At 43.8% G+C, this 20485-nt stretch overlaps 1 long non-coding RNA gene across 1 annotated transcript in view; it reads right to left on the reverse strand.

The window, feature by feature from the left end:
- The window catches only part of LOC102009338, a 91402-nt gene extending 81601 nt beyond the window's left edge, over window positions 1-9801 (reverse strand). Inside the window, exon 1 of the long non-coding RNA XR_259187.2 lies at window positions 9476-9801. This is a non-coding gene — a long non-coding RNA (uncharacterized LOC102009338). The remainder of the gene's footprint in view (window positions 1-9475) is intronic.
- Between the last annotated feature and the right edge of the window lie 10684 nt (window positions 9802-20485).

The raw sequence follows: 20485 nt of genomic DNA on the forward strand, positions 1-20485 counted from the left end.
AAATAGTTCCATCCCCAGGGGTACAGAAGGCAAATTCAAAGCTATTGTTGGGAGAGGTCCTTTGTGCTGAGAGTTTAGGAAATTTCACTGGCTAAGGAGATGCTGAAGTCCAAAGAAACTAACAGAATGTCACGTAAGAAGGAGCAAAAGATGTGCTCAATCTGTTCTAACATGCCCTTTTAAGGAGAGCCTGCTATGTTCCACCAACTTTATGTATATTTTTATCATTTAATTTCAATGAGTCCTCCTAAGAATACACAAAAAAGATACCATGAACTCTATCTAATGGCTGAAGTGTACAGAGACTATATGCTGCACCCAAATTTACAGCACTAAAATATAGTAAAGCTGGAATTTGAACCTAGGCATAAGTCACCCCAGAGCTGCTACTTTTTTCTCTCTAGGATAACCCAGTTTTTTGGGGGGGAACAAATCTCCCCTCACTCTTAAACTACATGTTCAACTCCACCTCCCAGTTCCAGGGTGCCCAGTCACGGAGTTTGGCTCTGAGCCCATGCTCATAACTAACATGGCACAGTGGCAGGGCTCACTGAGGGTTGTAAAAGCAGTATTTCTTCACACCCGCAAACCCCCAAGGTGTTTGAATTTTGTCAAAGGAGGCTGTGGGTTTCAAGATGTGTACACTGGCTGTTGCTGTGTTCATTCCCTCCAGAGGTCTGGAGCCAGGGGGCTGTGTTACTTACCTGCGTAGAGATACCATGGCCGCTTCTGGGTGTGCTATAAATTCCCTCACTTTGGTAACCAAGTCATACACTCAGTTCTTCCAGAGCATACTTCAACCATCCACCTTACACAGCAAACTTCCTAATAAAGCCAGACAAGTGGACGGCTCCTAGCCAATCTCCAAAGTCCCACCATTTTGTTTTCCTTCTGGTTCTTTGTGTCCCAGATGTAGGCTTGGGTTATCTAGGTCCTGGAGCTCATCTCAGTGACTAGCAGAGTAACATGTGCCCCATGACAGAATTAAATCAGCAAGAATAAGGAGGAAGGGGAGGGGGGGAAGGACAGTGTGTCCACAGATTTGCTGGTCTAGGCAACCTCCCTGGAAACTGAGTCTCAAGCATTCTGTGATGTACAAAACCCCGTGTGGGCATTGAGGGAGAGGAGAGAATGAAATCTGAGCACAGGTGGTTTTATCCTTGAGCTAAAGTCTCCCTCAAATCCCTTGGTCCACACTGTAAAAGAAGAGCAAGGGAAACACCTCACAGATTTCACTACCAAATTCCTGCAGAGTCATTGCATTGCAATTGACATTTTTATTTGGTGCTAATTATACAGGGTCCCTTTCCTCTCTTAGTTTTGATTATTCTATAAGATATTTTACTGGCATTGCTTAAAAACATGACTTCAGTAGAACAATTACCATTTCTTTCTCTTGACAGAACTCCCAGCCCCTGGGAAATGGTAGAACTGGGGCAATGACTGCTGCTTACTGGACAGGTCAGAAGGGATGGGCAGTGTTCTGTAAGGGACGGTCCATGCCCCGAAAGCTAGGAATCTAATTTAGACAGAGGCCATGCACACTGCTATAGTCTAGAGACTGCTACAGTTTTCATAGCATGATCTCATACACTGAAGGTCAAAGTTCACCATTGTGAATTTCTTCTCTGCAGAGTCTTCCTTCCTGTCTTGCCTTGCTTTTTAAACAGAAGGGAGGGATGCCAGGGAAGGCTGCCTCCCTTCTGGGCCACATTTATGCTATTCCCCACATCAACAGCAGAAGAATCTGGCATCTGTTGTTGATTATCCTTTTAAATTCGTAATAGCAAATAATGAGCTTGGTACTCTGACTCCTTAGTACAACCTTAAAATACCCATGTCATTTTCATTGTCCAGAAAAGTTAAGTGTATTACCCCAAAACACACAGCAAGTTCTTAGACATTAATCCTGGACATCTGGCTTACTTCTAGCTGCACATGGGCTAACAATGGCTGACTAAGAGCAGACTTATTTTGAAAATGCTTGCTAGCTCTTCTTCCATCACGAGATATTACCTGGTAGTTTGCCTCATGAATATTGTATCATTATGATTCCTAATACCTCTGTCAGAGTCCTCAACTTTTATGATAATAGGCAACTTAAAAACACTTTGCCAGACATTAGGCCATAATGTACAAAATAAGTGACTTACAAATGGGTTGTAGCTATCTAAAGCCTGTCTGGTAAACAAATAACTGATACTGGACAACCCTGAAAAATCAAAAAGCTTAAGTGCTGTCTTTGTGAAATGAAAGGAAATCAAATGAAGACTGTTTTCTGGTTCTATGTATCACAGAGAACTGCTAGAGCAGCTGCTTTTCTTTCTATTAAAAATGGCCCCTAGGGGCTGGGAATGTGGCTCAGTGGTAGAGGGTTTGCCCAGCAAGTATGAGGCCCTAGGTTCGATCCCCAGCTCTGGAAAAATAAAGACACAAGGAAACAAAGCACAATTTTTTTTAAAATGGCTCCTTGAAACAATAAACCCAGCAAGAAATTATGAGAGTCAAAAAGAGAAACATGGTCATTTCCCACCAGCACTAATTCTGTTGTCTCCTGAAACACTATTAAGGTAAACTGAATATCTAATTTTCTAAATTCTTATTTTTTTATATTTCCAAAGCAAAGCAACTGCATGACAAACCAAAGACATTCTTTGAGGCTACAGACAAATTACTCTTTGGAATATAACCATTGAGAATATTTTTCCACTGAAGAAACCAGATAAAAATAAATTTCAGGGATAATCTTGAAAAGAAAAAGAAATCAAATTTTAAAAGTTCAAACTGTGGTACCAGGGGTATAGCTCAGTGGCACAGAACATGCCTGGCAAGCTCAAGGTCCTGAGTTCGATTCCTAGTATCATAAAAAAAAAATTTCAAACTGTGATAAAGTTGCAAATAGAAGGATGGGAGAGATTTGGGTCTTTTTGTTTTAGTTTGTTTTGTTTTAGTTTGTTTTAGTTTGTTTTGGATGGTGGTAAAGTATCTAATTATTTTGTGGCTTTTTCTTTTATTTTTGAATTTATTTATTTATTTTAATCCTCTGCTTCATTCTACTGTGAATCAGAGATGATTTATAGAAATATAACAGGAAATGTTCTTAAGGACTGAAGGCATTAAAAAGTTTTGGATGAAAAGGTAATAACTCCAAGAATGATATTAACAGAGAAGAAAGTAGACAACATGGTAATATAAAGCTCCTCCTAAGCTTCCTAACAGCCAAAATAAAAAGGGAAACACCGTCATTTATAAGATTCAGCATGTCAAGAAGGTAAAAACAAACCAAATGTTCAGGAGAATCACACTTCCTAAAAAAGATGTACTTTTTCCCATAACTTCTCATTTCTCATAAAAATGATGTTGGTTGGTGCCCAAGAGCATCCCTCAGACACAGTAACCAGGACTTCCCATGGACGAGTTCATCCCCCCAGGTCTGTAGCCAAACCACGCCAAGGTCTCATTCAGAGAGCACAAATCTAAAGAAGGTAGGCCCCTGGGGTTATGTCAGAGAAAGCTAACACAGTGGCTGCCACCCTGGCTGTGTATTGGAACCTTACATAGGGTTAAGACCAGACCATGCCTAGGTCTCCGCTGAAGAGCATAAAGAGTCAGTGACTTTTACAAAAGTTTGTAGCTCACTCCAGTGTGCAGTCAGAGCAAGAGCCATGGTGATCAGTGTCCACTCTCCCCGACCCCGTAAGTGCCTGTATGTCCAGCTCAGAAGCAGCTCACGCAGTCCTCCCACCCCAGCTCCAGCCTGATGGCCCAGACAACACACAGGTCTCTGCTGCTTGGAGGGGTCTTTTATCCTGTCTTTCCGAAGGGTGGATTTCTCCATAGCTGTTTTGCCTTATCTCTCACCTGCCAATCTCCAGGTGTCAACTTTGATCTCAGAGAGGACAGGAACTGAACCTGTGGCTAGGCATTTGCCTCTTTATTCACAGTCACACACACAGACACGAGTCTTGGTTTCCATTTTTCTTTTTGAAAAATAATACAGGACACTCCACGCCCTTCGGTAGGTGCTGTAGAAAGGCTCACGCAATACTCTATTTCCTCTGCCTCCACTGGGAGGGTTAGGAAGTTAACATACCCACTCAGCTCCCCGTATACACAGGGCTGGCCATGTGGTACTGTCCCAGTCACAGATACAGGCAAGGTCCCCAGGGAACCTAGGCAATATTCCTCAATAAATACACAAAGCTTCATGCAGAGGTTTTTGCTCATTGCCCTTCCTCCTGACTGGGAGCAGGCAATTGTCGTCACACAGATGAAAGGAGACTCTGTGAGCTAACAGGAAGAACATGGGTGATGACACGCATCAATGGCACCAGCCCGAAATTACGTACTCTGGGGCTTCTCGTCACATGAGGAAAATACACCTCTGTTTGGTATGAAGACACTCGTGACATATCGTCATATGCAGCCAGCCCAGGTATAACATCACCACACCAGGTATTCAAAAGCTGCACTTTTCAACAGCAGTTAGAGTCCTGTGTGAAATAAACCTAAGCTGGCTAGGGAGCTGAAGTCATAGAGCTGCGTGACAGATAGGTTGGCTGGCAGGTAGATAGACTGATGGATTTTAGTAAGAGTAAAGGGTTTTACCAATCTTACCCCCTCCCTCTTCACTCACTCACAAGTTAAAATGATCCTATGTTTTTCCCTGCTCTAAAAAGTAAGAAAATATAGGGAGCTTCCTATGTCCCTGGTTTTCTTAAAATCCCACAACCATAGAATCATTTTCCATGACAGGAAAGAGCCTGAGTGTTAAAGAAGGAAAACATGGCCCTATCTAGGGGTACAGAAGGCTCCCTCCAAAACAGGACAGGAAACAGGATTGTGACGAGTTCCCCAAGTGACAGCCTGAGTGGAAAATGAAGGTAAGAACCCTGACCTTGAAAGACCTTGAGGGTGCCCGGTGGCCTGTTGGAGGCAGTGAGGGGCCGGCTGGGCAGTGGCCTTGGGAGCCGAGGTGGCCAGCACCGTGAGCCAGTGCTGAGCAGCACTTCATGCAGTGGAACGCTCAGTGTAGGGTTTCAATTCCACGGTAAAATCAGAGGCAGGGCCACAGTGTTTCAAATTTCCCTAGTGCCAGTATTCCAGAATTCTGATCTATATCGTACGGGAGGGAGTGTGTGCTCCCAAAATAGCTGAGGGCAGACTTGTTTTCATAAGTGGGAAATTAGAATTAATATGACGATGAAAACAAAGAATTGTGAGGGATGATGGTTCCTGCATCTGAGTCATGAAGAATTCATTCCTTTTGAACAATTTGTTGTTAAAAGAGGTACTGAGCCGGGCACGTGGAGCTGAAACCCCCTCCTCAACCTCCTCATCCACTGAACCCACTTGACCTCTGACTTCTGAGCCCAAGGTGCTGTGCTGGGCTCAGTGAAACTTAAGAAATGATCACAGGCTCTGCCCTCAGGACCTCCAAACAGAGGGGTGAGAAACAAGTGCACCAGCTTGGTGGGAACACCTGACTTGGGTGGAGGTGGGCCGAGACGGCAGGGTCAAGTCCAGAAGGAGGGTTATGCCCTGGGAAAGGATCGTCATCAGGGGTGTAGGGGTGACAGCCATGAAAAGTTGCTGAAAGGACCCACAGGAGAGGGGGCCCAGACTTCGCTAGTTTCACGACATTGTTGAACGGGTGGCCAGGGAAGGCATAGAAAGGGCTGGCTCAGGTGTCAACAGGAAAAGGAAAAAGGGGTGGAAAACATGGCTGGACGAAGTAATGCTCTATTCACAATTCAAGTCCCGCTTCCGGCTCTGTGCGTAGGAAGAGCGCGGTTTCACCTGCAGGCCGAAGCCCTGGGGAGCACAGTCGGGGAGCACCGCCCTGGGGAACACACAGTCCCTGCGCCCCTTTGTCCAGCTGTGAGCGTTACTGAACCCCGAGGCAGGCAGCTTTCGAGCCGAGCTGTACTCAGGAATGTTGGGAAAATTTGAAAATTTTATGGTCTGAAGAGTAGGCCTTAACACTTCAGTTTTTATTCTCTCAAAGAGCTTATAAATCCCTCTTCATTTAGCAGTTTTCAAGAAAGTGACAGCTTTTGTTAGTCAGGCTAAAGGGAGATTAGAAATAAAAATTTTAACCATTAATCCTCACTGATTAAAGTGAAACCAGGAATCAAATTGTTACCAACTGTGTGCTAATTTCAGCTTAATTCTTTGGCAAGAGATGTTGGAAATTTTCAGCTGGCTGCACTAATGCACAATGCCTTCCTACGGATGGCAGTGAGTCAAGGTCTCCATCCCTCCTGGGCCCAGGGTGTGAACAATGACTATTTCAAAATCAGTCCAATAAAATATAAACACTAAATCCTTAGCGGTGTTGTTTCTCAGCCGTCACTTTCCACACCACTCCCCGCTCAACCCCCACCCCCATCCACCACCGGCCTCCTCCTGCTCCACCAACAGCAAGGAAAAAAATCTCTCCCCGGAGAGTAGAAAATCACAGCTGAAGGGCCGGCCCCGCCGCATCAAACAGAACGTCTGCGGCATCAAAGCAGGTGTCGCCCCACACAAGCCATTTCTGTTGCGCACAGCGCGGGGAGGGGAGGGGGGACTTCATGCCAATAAGCCACATCAATTCATCAATCACAATGAATCCGTGCGCTAATTAAACTAGCAAAAATAAAAAAGGCATTTGTATTACAGACGGGAGAACAGGGTGGGGAGGGAAGTGGGGAGGTAAAACTGCAGGGAAGTGAGACCTTGACAGACGCAGCACCGGAGAGAAAAGGCAGCCCATACCTGACCGGAATTCACAGCAAGTATTTCCTTACCTTAAAAATAAATAAGTAAACAATGGGCACTGACATACACACAAAGGCGAGTGTTATCCTGGTCGTGCTGAGCGGTGGCATTAGCAGCAGTGCCGCCTGGATGGTGAACATTCAGCAGAGGAGTCCTAAGAACAATAAAAACCTCCACCCCTCTCCTCTTCACATCCATTTCTAGTTTATCACTGAACTCTTTCTTCTTTTGATGACTTTCCAGAATCGCTATGTACAGCTGTATGGTTAGTGCACTGCCCCAAATCTCTAAACTGTGGCTAAAATTTAGTCCAGGTTCTTGACATAAAGTTGTCATTGGGATGAGGCACACCTTTCTTCTTCAAGGTGCCCTCAGCCTGTGCACCTAGAGAGTTGTGTCACCCCAGAAGTTAGCAGGAGTCCTCATTCTTGCTTCATCCACTTCTCTTGTCTCCTGCCTGTTTCCTCCTTCTGAACTTTGAACCCAATTCCCCTGCAGCTGCTTCTGTAGATCATAAATACCTGCACTAAAAGCGGGGAGGGCCTCAATTATTGATTGAAGTGTTTCATCTATACGACACCAAGTACCCACATAGAGGGGAAACATCTTACTGTCTCGCTTTGTGTAGACAAAACATCTGGTTGATCAATTTTGTACCCTACTGCACCCACTCCCAGGCTGGGCTGTTCTTCACACGGTACGAATTCCTGTTGCCCTGGGTTCTAGGAGTCCAAATTAACCGCTACATCTGGCTCTGAAAGTTAATCAGAGTCAAAGAGGCTGTTTTCCTTTTTATAATAAACAGCATTCTGCCTGCCCATATGCTAAATATCCTGGCAGTTTTTATCTTTCATCCAGTAGTTCTGATGGTTCATTTGACAACAATACACTTCTACTGTCTCTTGTCTGTGTTGTGGTTATAGTAGAAGAACTTTAACATTTGCCTCATATTCCAATATTACAGTCTTTCAGACACATCTTTTGCTTTGAAAGCTGAGGTTTGAAAACCAGGACTCTAGCAGATGAGCTCCTTAAAAGGAATATCCAGGCAAACAGTTGGCCCAGACTAAACTGTCCATTGAAAGATGGAGAAAAGATATTACCATATCAGGTATTTCATTCAAGTCTAGCTTCATCTCCACGCATTGATCCTTGTGAGCTAATTGGCAAATGCCATTCTCTCTACTTTCCCAAAAAGAGGAGCAGTGACCGCTCACATAAATGGCAGGTCGGAGTCCGACAGTGAGTCCACACACTGCAGAGAACTTTCCCGATCTTCCCCAAACTGGCCCCAGGGTAATATAGTTGGTGCTCAGTGCACAAGGGGTAAAAAAATAAAACTCCTTTTCTGTTCCCCAAGGCAGACTGTGAAACTGTAAAGAAGAGCTGGCATTTTGTTTTATTTTGTGTAATAAACTGTTCTTTTCACAGCAGTAGGCCCTGGGGGAGTTTCAAATATCACTGCTTGGTTGCAGCTGTGGGTGTGGCCCCTCTCCATTGCGAGGCAGCTGGGAGACCACAGCTGGCTCAGACCAAGGGGATCTGAAAATTTACATCTGGGCTGCACACTTTCAAGTTCACCCCTACCCCCCAAAACGTGTTGAGTCATTTCACAAGCCAGAACCCCTCGTGTGAAGGTTCTGTTCTTCCTCTCCCTGTAGTTACTTGGGGCCCCTCAAATAGCAGACTGACACCCACATTTGGCCCAGGCCACTTTCTGAATCATCCTTCCACTGTCCCTCAACTAGGTATGAGAAACACTTGAGTTTATAAAAGTATCCAGCAGCTTCTTGGGTGCTACAGGATGGCAGATTTCGTTTGGTTGTTTTCCTTTAAATGTAGGACCTCTCAGGTTCTTCTTGTTTGTGGCTGTCACAGTCTGCCCCAGCAGCTAGCGTACCTCCTCACATCCAGTAGAGTCGCATGCCTTGCTAGAAAACCCTTCTTTAAGGTTGTTTTTGCACCTCTGCTTCCAGCCAAGGTGAATAAGCGACACCCCTCTCCTCCCTCTTCATGTCCAAGCCCAAGGATGGACTTATCAGTGGCTTCTTTTCAACCCAGGGGTGGGATTAGTGATGACTGGATGACAAGAACAATAAGATGGATACCACTGAAGAGAACCAGAGAAAAAAACCTACCACAAGCCACTCAACTGTCGCACTCTTAGGTAGAGGCCAAGAGCAGCCTCGGGAGGCAGCAGGCCTGCCTGGACAGCTGAGGCAAGCAGCAGCTGCTGGAGCCTGTGCTGTCACCACCCCCACCAGCAGCCTTTGGGTGGGGCTAGTCCCAGCCTTGATCCCTTCATACTGGGAACCACTGGCCTCTTCAGAGGCATGAATTGTGGTCTGGCTCTCCAGCCGGTGTCGCACTGTCTGAGCAGTGTGTCATGCTCTTGGGCCCATGTCTAAACCCTGAACTGTGAAGTAGGCACAGGGCCCCAAGCATGGTCCTGTTCCTGAGACTGCCATTGCCTTCCTATCCCCTGCTACCTGTGCAGAGACATGAAGGGTGGAGATGGCATGAGGGGAGGAAGGCCCTAAAGTAAGCCTGGGAAGAGTGCCATGGTGAGGGGGCAGAGAGAATCTGACAGGTTGCTGGGTGCAAAGCCATCTTTTGGGAGAGGCTTGCTAAAGACAAGAATTAAGCCCTCATTTCAACAGAAGACAGAACAGGCCCCATAGGTACAATTAAAATGCAGAACATATGCACCAACCTTCACAGGGAGCCTCCTTAGAGGAAAGAGCCAAAGCTTCCCTGAGCCAGAGGAGTCTATGCGCTAAGCCTCAAGGAATAGCGACGAAACACAGATGAAGTTCCTTTCCAGCCAACAACTCAAAATGAGTTCTGGGGACATGGCTGCCATCTTCCCATCTCTCCTTCTTCTGCCACACTTCAGTTACCCTCACAGCCAGCATTCCTTCGTGCAGACTTGTAAAGCCTGTGTCCCTCTGCAGCCAGGGCCCAATCTGGCCAGAGAGACCCTTGCTGATAGTGACTTGTTGATGCCACAAAGCAGGTGAGGGATGGGATCCTGCCATGGCGTCCTTGAGTCTGGAAATGAAGGGGCAGCTCAGGTTTCAGTGTTGGCTTTGAACTTGAACCTTTGCTCAGCAAACAAGAGACTAAGCAGGTGCTAGGTCAGGTCATTTTATTTATCATTAACCCTTCACTCTCAAACTATTCCGTTCATGTCAGCGCAGGTGATTCACTTAGTCTTTCTTTAGATTCATTTTCTTCATGATAACACGGAGGGGTTGGATCAAGTTATTATCCAGTTTCAAAATTAGAAATAAAATTGCAATGTCTATGCAGGAATTTGCAGAGGAGTGCTCTTTATTCAAGTGTATGGTGCAGTCAGGGAACAAAGCACAGGAAATGTGAATGTCAAAAAGGAGAGGGAGCAGCATAGCATTTTCTCCAGCTGAATGGCCGTTTCCGAATTTTGCACTTCTAATGACAACACATTACTACTGAATGATGTTGCACCTAAAAGAATTTATGCTCCTCAGTGAAACAGCAACATCATCTCTGATACCCAGTGTAGAAATCCACCAGGGAGACATGGTGAGACGCCCTGTGGCTCACGAAGAAGTGATTGTTCTCCCCACAAAGAAAGTCTCCACATCTGGACTTCAGAAACCTGGGCTTCCCACCCACCCCACCCACCCCCGGTACTGGGAATCGAACTCATGACCTCGCGCTTGCCAGGCAGGCGCTGTGCTGCTGAGCTAAATCCCCAGCCCAGAAGAACCCTGGGCGTTTTGGTAACAAACCCTGGCAGTTTTTCAGATCACCTAATGCTCTGGTTCATCCTTTGTTCTCCTCTCATTTGTTTAAGTTTTTGGGTCCTAGATAGCAGAGACACAAATGCAACTCTGAAGCAAGAATATTTCAGTGTGCACATCAAATCTGAACAGTGGTGAGAAAACTGATCATCAAGACTGTTTCACCTAACATTTTTCTAAACTGAGAAGGTTCCAACAGCGAAAGTTAAAGTCTGTGGCTAATGAGGAACACAGTTGTTTTTTTTTTTTAACTTCATGTTTGGAGGGCAGCTCTTTAGGCTCTCTGTTGGAAATACGACAATGTGGGTCTGATAAAATATGACTCAGTTTCAAGCTATCAAATAGCATTATAAAATATCTGGACTAGATTTAGTTCTCCTAAAAGGTGGCAGATTGATAGAGCATGGATAAAGCAAGTCAGCTTCCGGGAATGATTGCTTCGTGAGAAACAGGGTCCTTCTTTCTCCAGAGAGACATGGACATTCCTAGACAATGTCTTAACTTGCAAAGTTCTCAGAGCATGGACTCCAGCTTGTTTCCCTGCTGAGGCCTCTGGCAAGAGGGAGAATTTCTATAAGAATTCTGGAATGGAAGGACCTGAGACTGGGGGTCAAGGGGTCACTGCATTCTGATGAGCCAGAAGCCAGTAGGACTATCACACAACTGAACCTCCCAGAACAGACCTGTACCATGTGCTCATAGAGGCCTTGGTGCTAAGTCTGCCACCTCCCTGGTCTGGCTGCCTCCTTCTGCCCTCCTCTCCCACAGCCCTTCCTTGCTGGCCTGGGCCTCCTGGGATCACTCTCTGGTTCTTTCCTCTTCTTCTATCTTCCACCCCTTGATCACTGCTCTTCTCCATGTATTTGCATCTCATTTGCATGACTGACACAGCAGAGTGGGCAGGACTTTGTAGACCCTCATTCAGTACAGCCATAAAATTGGGCAATCTATTTTGAGAATAGATGTCTGTTGACTCCAAACCATTTAGGCATCACTTCTTCCCAATACCAGAGGTTGTTCTAACTCAAGACTTTTAAAGACAACAAAGTGAATAAAGAATTAGTTAAGACAAACCTGCACTGTGAAATAAAAAATGCACAGCTTGCTAAGAAGATCATTTACACATACATGCATGTGTTTATAATGTATATAAAGCTCCACACATACTCAGATAGAATTTCCCAAAGGTTTGGCTAACTACCTCCAGATCTTTCTGGAAGCTGTTGAAGTTTAGATCAACAGTGTTCCCCCCAAAGACCCCAAGCACTCACAGGTGGGGCTTGTGGAAGGTGATTGGATCATAGACGTACAATACTCCTCCACAGAATCATCTACTGGAGGAAGGTAGGACCTGGCTGGAAGAGGCAGGTCCCAGGGGAGAGTGCATCTCCCTCCCTGGCTCCTCCCTCCTCTGTCTGCTTCCCGGCCCCCAAGAAGTAAGCAGATTTCCTACACACTAGACCCTTCCACCAGTCACTTCCTGCTTCAGAACTGGCTGACTATGGACTGAAAACATTAGCCAATGTAAACCTCTCCTCCCTGTAGTTGTGTGGGTCAGATACTGTGTCCCAGCAACAGGAACATGACTAAAACAGAAACCTTAGCAAAGACTGGTTAAAGGAAATGCCCTGGAGACCACCACCTACCATGTATCATCGCTGATTTCATCCACTGAGTACAAAATGTTCTGCTGGAATTTGCATGTTCTAAGCTCCTACTTTCCAAAGAAATCCCCACACCTCACCCCATCCCTTTCCTGTCTCCCTTTCGCTCTCTTCTCCCATCTTCCCTCCCTCTCTCCTGCATTGATGGGAGGGATCTCGCCCACTAACATGGCATTGACTAGATAGGGTAATTTATGGACTAAACCTCTTGCCCACACCTCAGAAGCTGATCCCCCTATTTGTTTCCTGAGTTGACCATTAAACGTTCCTTCCTTTGTCTGGTTTCCATGGCTGCCTACTTGTGGTTTCAACTGTCCAATAGCTGTCTTACTGAAGGATGGTTGGTTAATCTCATCATCCCAGGTACTGGAAAGTCTCCAGAACATCTTCACAGAGCAGATCTAAAGTCAGGCACTGAATCGCCAGCTGGGCCACCTACCTACATCTTGAAGATGGTCTCTATCATTTTTCTTTCCATGAGAAGCAAAACCATTGGCCCCACACTCTGATGGCCGAAGTCTCCCACACTTGCACAAAGACTCAAATCAGCCCCCATATATCGATTACACTTTCTTAACAACGCACTCCTCTGGCACTAAGTAATCAGATCCAGGAGCCAGCAAGGTTGCCAACAACACTCAGAATCTCTGAAAATAGCAAATGGAACCACAGGAAGAGGAAAGAGCTCGCAGAGGCCAAGCCAGAGCGAATCCTGGAAAGCAGTGACACCGGATGTCCAGACAGCCAAACTGCTTCAGCAGAGCAGCAGATTTTTACAGAGTTCATTCAAACCATTATGCTGCATACTTTCTCTTTTTTAAAAATGATACATCACTGCTGACAATTGGCATGTACTCTTTTCATAGCTTAGCCTTTATAAATATTACGAGTACATATCACAGCGGTATTGTTGTAACGAGTTACAATGATGTGTTCTTTGAGAGAGTGCCAGTGACTGGTTTATTTCCTTGGTGAGGGTGCAGCATCATAATAAATGTGCTATAAATCTTTTCCAAGGCTCAGCAGTTCTTTTAAGCCAAGCATACTACATGTGAATTGTTGGGTTCCCGGTGTTGCCCCCAACCCAACCTTTGAAATCTTTGCTTCTTCGATGCTTTGATATATAGTCTCCAGGTTGAAGGATTTTAATATGGCCAGTGTTCTAACCACTTGCTTCTAATAGAGGGCAGCCTTTATTATAATCTGGAAATAATTTTCATCTAAATATCACCAACAGTCATAATAAAATATGTATAAGTCAGGTAACACTGTACAGAGGCCCTGCAGGCGACCCAGAGTCAGCTATGGTCACTGCACACTAGAAGGTCTCAGGGGAGGGACAGAGGGATAGCGGGTGTGCTTTCCCAGCACACTGTTGGGGAGCATGGGAGAAAGCAGTCACCCACTACAAAGGTGACTGCCTACTGCAGAGTTAGGCCACTGGGTTATCTCAGCGCAGCAAGCCTGACACAGAGGGTTAGGAAGGATCATCTCTTCCTGCTACAAACTTACTCTCTCAGTCTGGATAGGTGGCGTGATCTTGGTGCCCTTCTTTCTACAACAAGGACCTTCACAATGGTGCTAAATCCACGGGAGCCCTTACACAATCAGGTCCCAGATGCACTGCTCCCTTCAAGGTATGATTAGTTGGAAATTGTAGGTGTACTGAAACTAAACAGCTGAATCCCTGGTCATTAAATCTCCACTTAACCCTGATAATCATACACCTGAGCCGAGAGCTACTTTCAGATAATTATCTCAACAGAAATTGGCTATGGACACAAAAATTGATCTATAGTCAGTTGTCCCAAGCTTTAGGTGGTAATTTTTTTTGGCTAAACATTAATGTATTCTATATCATTGAAGCCACACTTGATTCAATTAACAAACTCAAAAGAATGTGCTGTGGAGATGCAGAACAAGACCATGGAGAAAACTCCTGGTCAGGTACATCTTTCTTTAAGGCTCTAAATCACTTCCATTCCTAGCCAGGCTGCAGCTACTTCATTACCTTTTCCTGTGAATTATTCATACCAGAAATACTAAACCTCGAGGCAAGGGTTGGAGAAAACTTCATGCAAATAGGAAATGAACCCCACCTATTTGTAAGTGATTCTGTTTTTTCTTTCAGTTGTTCCCTGGAATTTCCTTTGTTTTCCCCTAGTTTAAGTGTTTGTGCATTTTAAATAGTTGGTGTTTGGGTCATTAGTGAAGCACATGCTTTTGCTAGAGTTGGCTTATTCTTTTAGGAAGATATCCTAAAGAGAAAAATTAATTCCTGTAACTTTTTCACACCGTATGTCCCAAGTCCCAAGTGACCTGTGAGGATGTGAATTCTGAGAAATTTTCTTTACCCACTTCTTCCTTGGGTGTGAGAATAAACTGGTATGTGAAAAATGACTTCCATCGGCAAACCCTTCCTGTTGCACAAATAATCTGTAATCTCAAAAGGCAGATGTGCAATTCGGAGGACAAGGATTCCGCTCTCCCTCTAGCATTATGGTTCCTCTCCCATATGTTCTCGTAAGTATCATGTCTGACCATCCCTTCCTAACACTTAGAGACCCAGAACTTCCCTTTTTCTGTTATGGATCCTCTGGGAACACATTCTGTCTTTTTCCCACTTGGTCTTTTCCATGTTCTTTAGCACTGTGCTCCTAACTAGTGTCCCTCACTTGACTAGCCAGACATTGTGAAAGGCATCTTGTTCAAAAGTTGCTACATCATATTCTATATCCCCAAGGACCTACCTCAGCAGCAGATGGACCTATAGGAGATACTAAATAAAATCTTTGTGGGCTGATAGAAAAGAGTGAGATTAGGTTTCAAGAAAACATGCATGTGTGTGTATTTTTTGAGTACTCAAACTACATAGACCAAAGAAGATTTAGAAAACGAGATAAAAGAGAATGACGCACATTTTTTGGACCATGATTCCTGAGGTATACATAGTTCAGAAGAAAACTTCAATGATTACATTATGATCCTGGGTTCAAAGTAACCTTTTAAGCCTAATAAAGATGGGTTTAACTAAGGGAGAAAAGAGGTTTATGAAGCTTCTAGAACCTCAACCAAGTCTCAGAAAATAACCTCTTGAGGAATTAGGGATAAATACAATCAGAAACATATGGAATATATTTCCCCATAAATACATATGAGGCTAGAAATTAAGGGGAAAGTGTTCAGCTAAAGTTATTTAGGGTTTGGCTTTCTCCACAATATCCAAAAAACAGTTCAAGATGTTAGTTGAACCTAAAGTGCAGCCATATTCACCTTCTCCTACTGAAAAGAGAGTGTGTGTCACAGCTGAGGGAAGGCATGTTCACTGTCAAGTTAATCAAAGGAGAAATAGGTATGTTGGAGCTGAAAGGAGGAGGGAAGGTTCAGATATACGCAGAGAAAAATAATTTAAAAGCTGAAGAGGCCTTCACTAGAAAAAGAGAGGCAATGAAGCCTGAAGTCTTAGGTTCTCTGGTCTCTGAGATATGTACCTTCCCAGGCCATACAGTTCCTCTTACAAACACCTTCTACTGCTTTGGTCACCAGACAGTCCCTCAAAAATGTAAGCCCTTTCACCTTCATTATAATAGAAAGATCTTACAGGCACAAAGAATAGGTTTGGAACAAGACTGATGGATTTTTCTACTTGGATGGTTCAACTCCTGGAAGTCCAGACCCTCATAGAAACCCAGGACCATAGCCAGTTATGTTCAAGAGGGACAGCCTGAAGACCATCCGCAAACAGCAATGGGACAGACTCTCAGTCTGTGAGTCTCTCGTGTCCCTTGCAGGACTCAGTGGTCAGTGGAGCTGCCTCTTCACCGACTGGTCACAAAATGACTGGTTTTCTTCAGAGCCCGCAGGCTGCACCTTACCACTTTTTCTGCTGTACCTACTTGGTCTAGATTGATGGAAACCTTGAGTGGCTTTGAATTCCCTTGTAAACCCTAAGTAATACTCCTTTTTTCACCAGGCCTCAGGAGACAAGAGACAGCAATCTACTTGGTTTGTGGCTTCAATACTTGCAGAATCTTCAGCTCTGTAAAGGGAGAAACTTTATGTCTTGCTCTATCTGTGGAAAACTAGAAAACAAGTTTTAAATCACATTAAAACAATCAGTAAGACATTGAGATAGAAAAACAGAACCACATGACCATGCCCCGCTGAGTGTCTTTGGATTTGTGGACATGAACTTGGCCGTGTCTCTGAATACATTTTTGTTTCAATTTCCACCTAGAAATAAAGAACAACAATATCTGCTGTGCTGACTTCATCGAGGGATTGTAATGTGATTAAATGATATAGAATCCATGTAAGTTTTTTGAAAGACATAAAATTTTCTAAAATGTTTGTCTCCAGCCTTCCTTCTACATCTCTCTTCTAAGCCCTGGGCAATCTATTTGACATTCCCTCCTGAATATCTTACTGGTATTTTATACTTCGATGTTTGAAGTGGACCTCTTAAACTTCACCTACCAATTTCCACCTATTTTAGTTTTCCCACTTTTGCAGGTGGTCCCCCCACTTCCCTCTCCCACTGAAGCAGATATTTAAACTGGAGCCCTGGGAGTTTTCCTTGTGGCCTCTCTTTGCCTCACTCCTATTGCCAATTAATCACGATGTCCTGTTGGTCCAACTTTACTCTTTCTGGAATCTAGGCACCTCTCCAGCCCCAGCTCTATCATGATTCACCTGAACCACTGCAAGATGCTTCTTCTCTTGCCCAGCACCCATTAGTCCTACTAGTCCTGCTGCTTCTTCTCTTGCCCAGCACCTATCTACTTGCCCCACTCCCACCTCCACCTCTTCATATCATCCGTTTCTCTTCACTGCAGCCAGCGAACACCCTTGAACTTGATCATGTGATTCCCATTGTCAGCATGCCTCAGTAGGATTTCTGAAAGTCTTCCAGGCACTTGAAGAAGCATTCAAGAATATAGGAAGTCAGAGAAGATTCCACTCTGTGACACTTAGGATATGAGACCTAGCAACTTAGGATGTGGTTTCTCACACAGAGCTAATACACCCCAAAGATCTCCCCTCTCCACAAAGCTCTGACAGAGGACTGATACTTGGGACCCTCTTGGCTGGGAGTCTTCACTGGACACCCTAACAGACAGGAGCCCCATTAAGAGAGTATGTGTGGGTGTGTGACTTCTTATTTGTGCAATATTTGTGTCTGGCATCTGTTAACCAGCTGTGATTTCAAGAAGGAAAAAGGGAGAGAATTAAGTACAGTATAATGCAACAGAAAACAAGATGGGTTCTTTTCCACTTGTATTTCTTATAATGCTAAATATTTTTAGTCCAAAAATCTCTCTCTAAGATGTGATTGTTTTATTAACGACTTAATGCTATGCCTGGAAAAGCCTCAAATTAGTTTGCTAAGCACCTGAAAAGTTTATGATTAACAAATCTGCTTGAAATTTGGAGTACAAGCAACTCTGTAACATGCATACACAAATCCTTGGCTCAATGTGCTCGGTGTTAAGGAAAGACAAATTAATTTTAAACTTTTTCTAAATAAGCTATATTTAGGGAGGATAAATCTACTACCAGAAATATTCTGTAAAATATTACAAAGCTAAATATAAATGTTTTCTGAATTATGTGTTATTTTATTTATTTATTTATTTATTTATTTATTTTGTACTGGGAATCAAACTCAGACCCTGCACTTGCCAGGCAGGTGCTGTGCCACTGAGCTATATTCCTGGCCCTTATGTGCTGTTTTCGATTATTAGGTCATAATTTTAATGTTTCTGGCCAGAACCTGTTTCAAAACTTTCAAAGTAAAAATACAATAAAATGTGATTTTGAGACTCAGTCATACATTATAAAAGAGGGTGAACCTAAAATATTTCTAAGCATTCAAAGTTGTTTTAATTACTTGCATTAATTCTAATCTAAAGATTCAAATAATCTTAACCTTCATCTGTCAATTTCCATGTATGCCATCTTTCCCCCTTGAAACTTTAACTTACTTTGCAAATACTTATATAAAGTTAACTATCCTTAAATGACCAGTGGCATTTTTCAGTGATCTTTAAAAATTCCATAGATATGACCTGGTGTCAAATATAGTTATTGAGCTCTCAGCTGCAGAGGGGTTTGGTGATTTGAGCAAAGTTACATAAGCATAGGCTAGGGAGAATTGTGCTGAGGGTCACAGCACTTAGAAATTTTTCCCTTCCTCTCTATATAACATATCCATAATGATCAACCATACCATCTAATTTCATAGATATTCAAGTACAAGGTGAAAATACCCAGACAGTGGGTTTCCTAAAAATGCTTTCCAAGTTCTACAATGCCATGATCCATAATTCTGATTTCATCTACAGGATAACCTGTACTGGGGAAGCTCTTCCTGGAGTGTTGTAGTCAGAGTTTACAGAGGAATAGATTTAATATGAGACACATAATTTATAGGATCATTTTATAATATTCACCCAAAGAGTCAAATGCAGAAGAGTGCAAGAGAACTGTCCACACACTAGAGACCCAAAGAATCCAGCTGAGGGTCTGGGATCCTATGACAATGTCTCATGCAAGTCTGTATTAAGGACATGCCCTGGGAAGGCCCAAAGGTCAATGGAGGAAGTCAGAAAGTCTGCACCAGTGAGATGAAGGACTTGGGCCATCAGAGTGAGGGATGTGCACTGGAGCCAGGAAGTGACAATTAAGGTAAGAATCAGAGCTCCCCAGAAAAGAACTGCAGCCATCCTCAGCAACAGCAAGGATCCAAGCTCCTCCAATGATGAGAACAGCCAAGTTCATATCAGGAAAGCCAGTGTGACAAGCTTCTCCAGGAGGATCAACAGCAAACTGTCTTCCCCTCCAGTTTTCTTTTTATACTGTTAGCAACAATCCTCAGGTGGGTCATCCACACCCAGCACCACACTGATTCAATTCAGCTGGATGCCACAAGCCAACCACCACTCCATCCACCACAATCCACCCCTGGTCAACTTGATAACCAGACATATTTCCTTAAACCATAGTCTCTAAGGGCAGATTTGTGAAAAGTTAATGTGTCTTGACCTATTCAGATTTATATTAATATAGTGATTACATATATAAATTCTTATTATAATCATTTCTACACCAAAACCAAAATATTCAAAGGGTGCTCAAAAGTCAAGGTTAAAATCACAATAATTTGACTAGTTAACCTGATTACAAACATATCTAAATACATTAAAATCATAGTAAGAGAGCTACTATAATCATAATCCTTGTTTCCCATTAATTTTTAACAACAGGGCATGGTAACACTAGAAAATGTCCCAAAGGATTGCCTGCATTTCAAATACACTCTTCTCTTCTGGTGAAAGGTCTTAGAGCGATTTTTATTGTCCTGCTTCTTCTCAATAACCATGTTCTCTTCTGTTTCATCCTTGCAATCCATAGCTCCACTGGAACCTTCCCTCTGGCCAAATGCTCCAAATCACACTGGTGGCCCTTAGCTCTTAATTTTGAATATAGATCGGGCCAAAAGCTCTCAATAGTAACCATGCCACGATACCAACAGTAGACTGCATTGAAAAGCAAAATGCAAACAAATTTCCTGCCAAAGCACAACATATACCACCTGGGATCCAGCAGGCAACGAATTCCTCAATAGAAGCCTCCTGAATCTCATTTTAACTGGCAGCATTTTCACCAGTACTCTGATTTTCCAGGCTGTTACAGAGTCTCCCATGTAGTTTACAGAATGTAGGGGCTGCCTCTTGCTCCAGTCTCTCAAAACTTTCCAAATTAATTCCTAAGGTTTTTAAACTACACAGCCAGGCAACATCACAGCAATGACCCCTCTCCTGGTACTAGTTTCTGTCTCAGTTGCTTTTCTTGCACTGGTGAGACAAAATACCCAACACCCAAGGTTAAAGGAGGTAAGGTTTATTTAGCTCACAGGTTGTGAAGTTTTCAGTTCATAACTGGCTGGCTCCAAGGCAGGGTGGCACATGGCAGAGGGGCAACAGTTCATGGTGGTGGGAGACAGCAAAAACAACGAGAGAGAGACATACCTCTTACTCTCCCTTATGTTGTATCCAGTCTACCTGGATTAGGGCGATGCCAGTTCACTCAGTGGACTGATCCAGCAATCCCCTACCCTTAATCCTAGCACCCTCAACCCTAGCATTGCACTATGAATCAATCACACTCTCTAGATTCACCTAGCTCTAAAAAGTCTATGACCACATGAGGCTTTGTGGAGACATCTAGACACAAACCCTAACATGGAGTGATTCCATTTGAAAGAGAAACTAC

This window comes from Chinchilla lanigera, unplaced genomic scaffold, assembly GCF_000276665.1.
Source record: "Chinchilla lanigera isolate Chin_1 unplaced genomic scaffold, ChiLan1.0 scaffold00002, whole genome shotgun sequence".
In the NCBI taxonomy this organism is placed as follows: Eukaryota; Metazoa; Chordata; class Mammalia; order Rodentia; family Chinchillidae; genus Chinchilla; species Chinchilla lanigera.